This window comes from Macaca thibetana, chromosome 4 (assembly GCF_024542745.1).
Source record: "Macaca thibetana thibetana isolate TM-01 chromosome 4, ASM2454274v1, whole genome shotgun sequence".
Taxonomy (NCBI): domain Eukaryota; kingdom Metazoa; phylum Chordata; class Mammalia; order Primates; family Cercopithecidae; genus Macaca; species Macaca thibetana.
In genome coordinates, this window is record NC_065581.1 from 36,582,591 (window position 1) to 36,591,688 (window position 9,098).

Below are 9,098 nucleotides of genomic sequence, written 5' to 3' on the forward strand. Positions count from 1 at the left end.
TAATCTGCATAAAGCTACCTTGTTGGCACAGGCAATGGCAGGACTGAGAGTGGATAAAGGAAATACTCCATTTCCTGGAGCTTGTTTTAACTGTGGGATGCATGGTCATACTAAAAAAGAATGTAGAAAAAATCAGCAAGTCAGGCTGCCAGATAGGGGAAAAAACTGCTGATCCTGAAATACGTCCAAAATGTAAAAAAGGAAAACAGGGGTTAGGCAGTGTCACTTTTGATAAAAGTGGGAACTTTACCACTTTTGATAAAGAAGGGAACCCAATTTCGGGAAACGCCATGAGGGGCCGGTCCCAGACCCCGTTCTAAACTGGGGCATTTCCAGCTCAGGCCATTCCCTCACCCCTGTACAATGTCTGTCCCCCGTCACAGCCGGTAGTGCCACAGTAGATTTTTGCTGCACAAAAGCTGTGAGCCTTCTGCCTGGGGAACCCCTGCAAAAGGTCCCAGCAGGAGTCTGTGGACCCTTGCCAGCAGGGACAATAGGATTACTTTTAGGAAGGTCTAGTGTAAGTTTAAAAGGCGTACAAATACATACAGGAGTCATCGATTCAGATTATAATGGGGAAATTCAAATTGATATATCTACTTCTGTTCCCTGGAAAGCAGAGCCAGGAGAGTGCATAGTACAGCTACTGATTGTGCCGTATGTGGGAATGGGAAAAAGTGAATCGACCTACATGTCCAACAGCAGATGAGTGGGTAAAGAAAATGTGGTATAGGGCCAGGTACAGTGGTTCATACCTGTAATCCCAGCTCTTTGGGAGGCAGAGGCAGGAAGATCCCTTGAAGCTAAGAGTTTGAGACCAGGCTAGGCATGGTGGCTCATGCCTGTAATCCCAGTGATACAGCTCCGATGACTGGAGAAACACCAGGGTTCTGTGTCTCTTGCTGATTAGATAAACAACGCGGACACACGTGGAGTGGTTTCAAAGGGCGGAAAGTTTAACAGGCAAGAAAGAAGAAAGAAGAAAACGGCTCCGCCATAAAGAGGGAGCGGGGCTCCGAGCGGGGCTCCAAACGGACAAACCCCGTGTGCTGCGGAAAAGTAGTCCTTTATATTGGGAGGCTGGAGGAGGCAGTCTCTGATGTGCATAGGGCCCAGGGGATTGGCTTGTTCAGGTGTGTCATTCACAGAGCCTGCGGAAAAACCTGGCCCTCCCACCCTGGTCTTTTAATATGCAACTGCAGGTCTCCGGGATGTCCTGCATTCTTAGAGTCATCTGGAGGTGGTCACGACAGCTGGCACACTTTGGGACAAGGAGAAGAGGGCAGGAATTGCCACGCTGGATGGACCCAGATTCTAACCGCTTGTGTTGGTGTATCAAAGCTTGCAGGCCTGGCTTTTCAAGCTGCTTTCTGTTAGCAGAGAAATGTTGTGGCTGGGCGCGGTGGTTCACGCCTGTAATCCCAGAGCTTTGGGAGGTCGAGGCAGACGGGGCGGATCACGAGGTCAGGAGTTCGAGACCAGCCTGGCCAACATGGTGAAACCCAGTCTCTGCTTAAAAACACAAAACATTAGCTGGGCTGGTGGCAGGCGCCTGTAATCCCAGCTACACAGGAGGCTAATTCAGGAGGGAGAATAGCTTGAAGTGGGAGGTGGAGACCGCGCCACTGCACTTCAGCCTGGGCAACTGAGTGAATCTCAAAAAAACCCTGAAATGTTTGGGGGAGTTGCTTTTATTAAAAGAAAAAGCTTTACTGAGGACTCCTTACCCTTACTATCTGCCTAAAATAATTTCTTAATAACTCCTATATTACCAGCACTTTGCTAGGCCAAGGTGGCCGGATCACCTGAGGTCAGGAGTTTGAGACCAGCCTGGCCAACACGGTGAAACCCCATCTCTACTAAAAATACAAAAATTAGCCAGGCGTGGTGGCAGGCGCTTGTACTCCCAGCTACTCAGGAGACTGGGGCAGGAGAATCTCTTGAACCCAGGAGGCAGAGGTTGCAGTGACCCAAAATCGCACCACTGCACTCCAGCCTGGGCGACAGAGCCAGACTGTGTCTCAAAAAAAGAAAGAAAGAAAAAAAAAAAGTTTAAGACCAGACTGTGCAACATGTCCCATCTTTACAAAAAATAAAAAATAAAATAAAATAATTTAAAAAAAAAAGTTCCCTTCCCACTGCGGCGCAGATGCCTTGGTAGCCCGCCCCTTTCCCACGCCGCCTCTCCGCCCCACGCAGCGCTGGCCGCTGTCAGCCCCCTGAGCTGAGGTGCGGTGCAGGCTGAGCCGCTGCCTGAGCCGCTGCTCCACGTCCTGGGCCTTAGCTTCCCGCTGCAGACCCGCAGGCCGATTCTTCTCTGCCCTCCCAGTCTCATGAAGTCGCTGGTGGTGTTTGTCCAGGGCGGTCCCGGCGCACAGGCATCCTTGAGAAAGATGACTACACGCACCTTTCTGCAGGAGAGTTGCTTTATGATGAAAGGAAGAGCCCAGATTCACAGTATGGTGAACTCACTGAAAATTACATTAAAGAAAGAAACATGGGACCAGTGGAGATAACCATCAGTTTATGACAATGGCTGTCAGTACTCAAAAGAGTACATCCTTGATGGATGGGTTTCCAAGAAGTCAAGACAACCTTCAAGGTTGAAACAATAGGCCGGGCGCGGTGGCTCACGCCTGTAATCCCAGCACTTTGGGAGACCAAGGTGGGTGGATCACCTGAGGTCAGGAGTTCACGACCAGCCTGTCCAACATGATGATACCCCGTCTCTACTAAAAATTCAAAAAACTAGCTGGGCCTGGTGGCGTGCACCTGGAATCCCAGCTACTCAGGAGGCTGAGGCAGAAGAATCTCTTGAATCCGGAAGGTGGACATTGCAGGGAGTTGAGATCCCACCACTGCACTCCAGCCTGGTAACAAGAGTGAGGCTCCATCTCAAAACACACACACACACACACACACACAAAAAAACAAGGTTGGAACAAGACAATGGATGGGAAGGCAGATAGATGTATCTTTCATTCTGTGTGTATATATATATATATACACATATATACTGTAATAATAAGATCTGTATTGAATGATGTCCTGGGAGAAGAAAGAGTGATGACAACACAGAAAGCTTGGGAAGGAGAACTGAGCCCCACCTTCAGACTACAAAGCCAGTTATTGACTTATATAAAGAAATGGGGAAAGTCAAGAAAATAAATGCTTCTCAATCTGTTAAGTTTTTGAAGTTGTGAAGATTTTTGACAAGGAAAACTAATTCTAAACCTGAAAGCATCCTTGAAATCTTGCTTGAATATTGCTTTGATAACTGCTATCGCGACCCCCTTTTAAGGCAACTTTAATCTTTCATAACTACATCTCAATTAGTGGCTGGAAAGTATATGGTAAGACAAATTAAATTTTCTGTTTTTTTTTTTGGTCACAGGAGAGACAGTAAATTAAGAGACATAACTTCATCTAGTTACAGTGATCACTAAACAAGCTAGTTTTTTTTTTTGTTTTAACTCAAAAAGACTATCCCTTTTATAGTTTGTGCCTTCTATGAGCAAAACTTTTCAGTATGCTTGTAATTTAGTAATTACAACATGTTAGGATTTAGGGATACCCACTTCCTCCTTTTCTTGCAAGTTTTAAATTTCCAACCTTAGGTGCATTTGTGGACCAGATTTCAAAGGAACTTTTTGTGGAGTCAGTTCTTGCACACAATGTGTTTAGTAAACAAACTCGAAGTGGATTCTTAGCAGTGTTTTAGTACATATCAAATAACTAACCATTTCCTATAGAAAAGTAAGAAAACATAGGCTTTGTTTTACCACAACTTGTACAATGTTGTATGACAGGGCATATTCTTTGCTTCCAAGTTTTGGGTTGGAGGCACTAGGGGTTCAGAGCCTGGCAGAATTGGCAGCTTTATTCTGACATAATCTAAGGGTATGGGGCAAGGATCACATCTAATGCTTGTGTTCCTCATCCTCTATTATATGGTGTTACTCATGATTCAACTGATCTTAACAAAATTTCTAGCAGTGGAACCTTGAAATGCATGTGGCTAGATTTATGCTAAAATGATTCAATTAGCATTTTAGTAACACTTCAAATGTTTTTTTGTTTGTTTTCTAGACCAAACACAAGGTTAGGATTAATTAGAAGAAGCAATCTAGTTAAATTTCCCATTTGTGTTTTATTTTCTTTTTTTTTTTTTTTTTTTTTTTTTATGGAGACGGAGTCAGTCACCCAGGCTGGAGTGCAGTGGCCGGATCTCAGCTCACTGCAAGCTCCACCTTCCGGGTTCAAGCCATTCTCCTGCCTCATCCCGAGTAGCTGGGACTACAGGCGCCCGCCACCTGGCCCGGCTATTTTTTGTATTTTTTTTAGTAGAGACGGGGTTTCACCGTGTTTAGTCTTGATCTCCTGACCTCGTGATCCACCCGTCTCGGCCTCCCAAAGTGCTGTGATTACAGGCTTGAGCCACCGCGCCCGGCCAGTGTTTTATTTTCTTGAATACTTTTTTTTATAGTTGTTTAAAAAAAATTAAAAATCATTGCACTTTGGTCAGAAAAATAATAAATATCTTATAAATGTTTGATTCCTTTCCTTGCTATTTGTATTCAGTCTATTGTTTTGGCATCATGTTGAAGCACTGAAAGACAAATAATCTTTAAAAGGCTAAAAAAAAAAAAAAAAAAAAAAAAAAGCCAGATGTGGTGGCGTGCACTTATAGTCCTAGCCTTGGGAGGCTGAGGAAGGAGGATCACTTGAGCCCAGAAGGCCAAGGCTGTAGTAAGTTATGATCATGCCACTGCACTCCAGCTTGGGCAACAGAGTGAGACCTTGTCTTCAAAAAGAAAAAAAAAAAAGTGATTTGCAGTTGTAAAAACTGAAGATTTCAAATAGGAAGTAGAAAACTAACTTCACCCTCTCCAAGTAACCTGTGCCACTTCCAAGCACTTTTCCCTATAGTGGCTGCTGTAGCACGGCTTGTTCAGCTTTTCTTTCATCTCCTTCTGGTGTCCCTTCCTGCACTGCAGGGCAGGAAAGCTAAACACTACAGTGGTAGACCTAGGTGTGATTGCTGATCACAGGCACGATCTAAAGCCTAATCTTCGTGGAGGTAAAGGAGGGCAGTGGCATTTGTAGGAGGCATACTGTTTTTGTTTTGTTTTGTTTTGTTTTTTTTTGGCTAGGGAAGACGCAGGCAATACTTTTTTTTTTTTTTTAGAGACAGGGTGTTGCCCAGGCTGGAGTGCAGTGCTATGATCATAGCTCACTGTAACTCCAAACTCCTAGGTTTAAGTGATCCTCCCACCTCAGCCTCCTGAGTAGCTGGGACTATGAGGTGCACACCATCACACTCAGCTAATTTTTTTTTTTTTTCCTTGAGACGGAATCTCGCTCTGTTGCCCAGGCTGGAGTGCAGTGGCGCCATCTTGGCTCACTGCAAGCTCCGCCTCCTGGGTTCACGCCATTCTCCTACCTCAGCCTCCGGAGTAGCTGGGACTACAGGTACCCGCCACCATGCCCAGCTAATTTTTTGTATTTTTTTAGTAGAGACGGGTTTTCACCGTGTTAGCCAGGATAGTCTTAATCTCCTGACCTCGTGATCTGCCCACCTTGGCCTCCCAAAGTGCTGGGATTACAGGTGTGAGCCATCACATCCGGCAATTTTTTTTTTTTTTCCCCCTGTAGAGACAGGGGTATCCCACACCTACCTACAGGCAATAGTTTTGCTGGAGTGCAGTGATGCAATCATAGCTCACTACAGCCTCAATCTCCCAGGCTCAAACGATCTTCCCACCTCAACCTCCCAAGTGCTGGGACTACAGGTGTGACTACAGCTGGGACTACAGTTTAATTTTTAAATTTTTTTTTGTAAAGACCAGGCCTTGCTATGTTGCCCAAGCTGGTCTTGAACTCTTGAGCTCAAGCAATCTTCCCACCTTGGCCTCCCAAACTGCTGGGATTACAGGTGTGAGCCACTGCACCTGGCAGGCAATAATCTTTCATGGCAGCTTCCTGAACCCAGTATCACAGCTAACGTGTGTGTTCCCGGGACCACAGCTGCAGTGACGACTACCTGCCTCCTCGCCTGCCTGATGGTGGCAGGGTAGTAGCTCCCCTGGTAGCTCAGTTCTGCAAGGTTGTTTTGTTTCGTTTTTTAAGTCATTCCTGGAGGCTCAGTCTGGTTTTCACTCTTCCAGTCATTTCAATGTCTTTGTCAGCCCTCGATTATCTGTATTACATTCCTTTCTGCTTAAAATAAGTACGGTGGGCCGGGCGCAGTGGCTCACGCCTGTAATCCCAGCACTTTGGGAGGCCGAGGCGGGCGGATCACAAGGTCAGGAGATCGAGACCACAGTGAAACCCCGTCTCTACTAAAAATACAAAAAATTAGCCGGGCGCAGTTGTGGGCGCCTGTAGTCCCAGCTACTCGGGAGGCTGAGGCAGGAGAATGGCGTGAACCCGGGAGGCGGAGCTTGCAGTGAGCTGAGATCGCGCCACTGCACTCCAGCCTGGGCGACAGAGCGAGACTCCGTCTCAAAAAAAAAAAAAAAAAAAAGTACGGTGGTATCTCTTATCTGCAACTGAGCTCTGATGTCAAGGTACCTGACATATGATAGGTATCACTAAACGTTTGTTGAACACATGAATGAATGATGAATGAATAGGTAAATGGAATGGAGACCACCAAGATGTATACAGTCAGTTGGACAGACGAACCTAGTGGACTCAACAGACTGGTAGAGCAACTGATGGATGGTAAGTGGGCAATGAAACCAATTTGGTGCATCCTAACCAGCTTTTTTTTTTTTTTTTTTTTTTTTTTTTTTTGAGACGGAGTCTCACTGTGTCACCTAGGTTGGAGTGCAGTGGTGCGATCTTGGCTCACTGCAACCTCTGCCTCCCGGGTTCAAGCGATCCTCCTGCCTCAGCCTCCTAAGTAGTTGGGGGTTACAGGCACATGCCACCACACCTGGCTAATTTTTGTATTTTTTTTTTTTTTTGAGACGGAGTCTCACGCTGTTGCCCAGGCTGGAGTGCAGTGGCGCGATCTCGGCTCACTGCAAGCTCCGCCTCCCGGGTTCCCGCCATTCTCCTGCCTCAGCCTCCTGAGTAGCTGGGACTACAGGCGCCCGCCACGGCGCCCGGCTAATTTTTTTATTTTTATTTTTTTAGTAGAGACGGGGTTTCACTGTGGTCTCGATCTCCTGACCTTGTGATCCGCCCGCCTCGGCCTCCCAAAGTGCTGGGATTACAGGCTTGAGCCACCGCGCCCGGCCTTAATTTTTGTATTTTTAGTAGAAACGGGGTTTCATTATGTTGGTCAGGCTGGTCTCAAACTCCTGATCGCGTGGTCCGCCCGCCTCAGCCTCCCAAAGTGTTGGGATTACAGGCTTGAGCCACCGCGCCCGGCCGCCTTCTAGGGATTTCTAGATGGGTGCTGAAGGGAGGTGCATAGAGCTGTGTACAGCTCCCTGCTGCCCCCACAGGGAGGCAGTCTCCCCCCTGAGAGGAAATGAGACTGCCTGAAGGCTGACGCTGGAGAGAGAGACACCTGTCAGTGGTTCCTCTTTGGAGCCCTGAGGCCAGCCTCACATGGCGACTCACCCAATACTGTTTCTTTTGCTTTTTAGTGTGAAAATTACATAATTTGGCTGGAATTCTTTCACTTGCAGCTGCAGGAGTTGTGACTCCCTCATGGCTCCTTGAGGTAAGCAAGGGGCCCTCACTGCCAAGGCAACTGGGCACAAATGTGGCTCAGACTCACCGAGTGGGAGAAGGAAGGGACTCTAGTGCCAGCAAGTCTACACACGCACCCTACGCACAGGCGGCGTGGCAGGATGGCAGAACGGGGCCTTCCCTTGCTATGTCCCCTCTGGAGACCTCTCTGTGCATGAACCTTTTGCCTGAACACAGAGGTTGTAGGGGGCCCTCCTTGGCCCCTCTGAGGAAGGCCCCTGTCACAGGCTAAGCTGCTTAGAAAAGCTCAGTCCCCTCCCATGGGTGAAGGCAATGGGGCAGCACACCTGGTCTCCAGACACCACCGCCCACTCTGTCCTTCAGGCCAAAGCCCTAGGGTCAAAGGGCCAGCCCAGTCCAGGAGGAGGCGGCAGGTCAGCTCCCTCCTCTCCTTCCAGGCCTGTCTTTCTCCCAAGCTGAGCTGATAGCCTCTCAGCAGGGCCAGCCTGTCCCGGGAAGAAATAAAATGAGAAGTGTGTGTGCTGAGCCCTGCCCCTGGTTCAGAGTATGTTGTGTGGGTGGGGTGACTAGAAGCTGGGAAAGAGCTGATGTCCCTTGGGCATGCTGGGCCTCTCCTTCTAGAGACCTTACAGACAGAGCCGGGCAACCCCACCCTCACCCTGCACCCCTGGCTCAATGGCTCAGGTCCCCCTGCTCTGACTCTAGCACTGCCGCCACCAGCCCAGCTTTCCACCGAGGAGCCACCTCAACAGGGGCTATTCTCACAGACCCTCAAGTTCCCCGGCACGTTGACCGCCCCATCTCCAATCTGTATCCTCCACAAGCAGACACCATCTCCTTGCTGTTCTACTCACAGCTATTCACTGTCACCTCCAAACCTTTAGCCACCCTGTACCCCTGCTTGGAAACCCTTAGTCTCTGCTTACCAAATCCCAGTCCCCCTTCAAGGCTTAGCGAAACAGCATGGCCCTCTCCTGCCAGAGTCCGAGACATACAAGCTTGAGGCCTCCACCTCCTCACCTCCAAACACTTCCTACTCTGGTCCTCTTGTCTAGGAAGGCTTTGAGGATCTATTTTCGCATTTCAAACTCTTAGGGCACCCACTTATTCCTCACTCTCCCCAGATTACTTTTAGAGTTCCTTTAGGAGGACTTGAGTAATGCGCAATTTTCACAAGGTCAGTTTTCCCCAGGATTTTATTTTGGATTTCAAAGACTGATAAGATCTCCAGAAAATTTTGAGGACTGAGAATTTGTGCACATATATTTAATATATTGGCCAAAAGCCAGTCTCGGTGGCTCAAGCCTGTAATCCCAGTACTTTGGGAGGCCGGTGGATCACCTAAGGTCAGGGGTTCAAGACCAGCCTGGCCAACATGGTGAAACCCCGTCTCTACTAAAAAGACAAAAATTAGCCGAGCACGGTGGCAG

At 48.0% G+C, this 9,098-nt stretch overlaps 1 pseudogene; it reads left to right on the forward strand.

Annotated features, from left to right (window-relative positions):
- Positions 1-659: 659 nt before the first annotated feature.
- On the forward strand, positions 660-3,226 carry LOC126953368 (UMP-CMP kinase-like; annotated as a pseudogene).
- Positions 3,227-9,098: the final 5,872 nt, after the last annotated feature.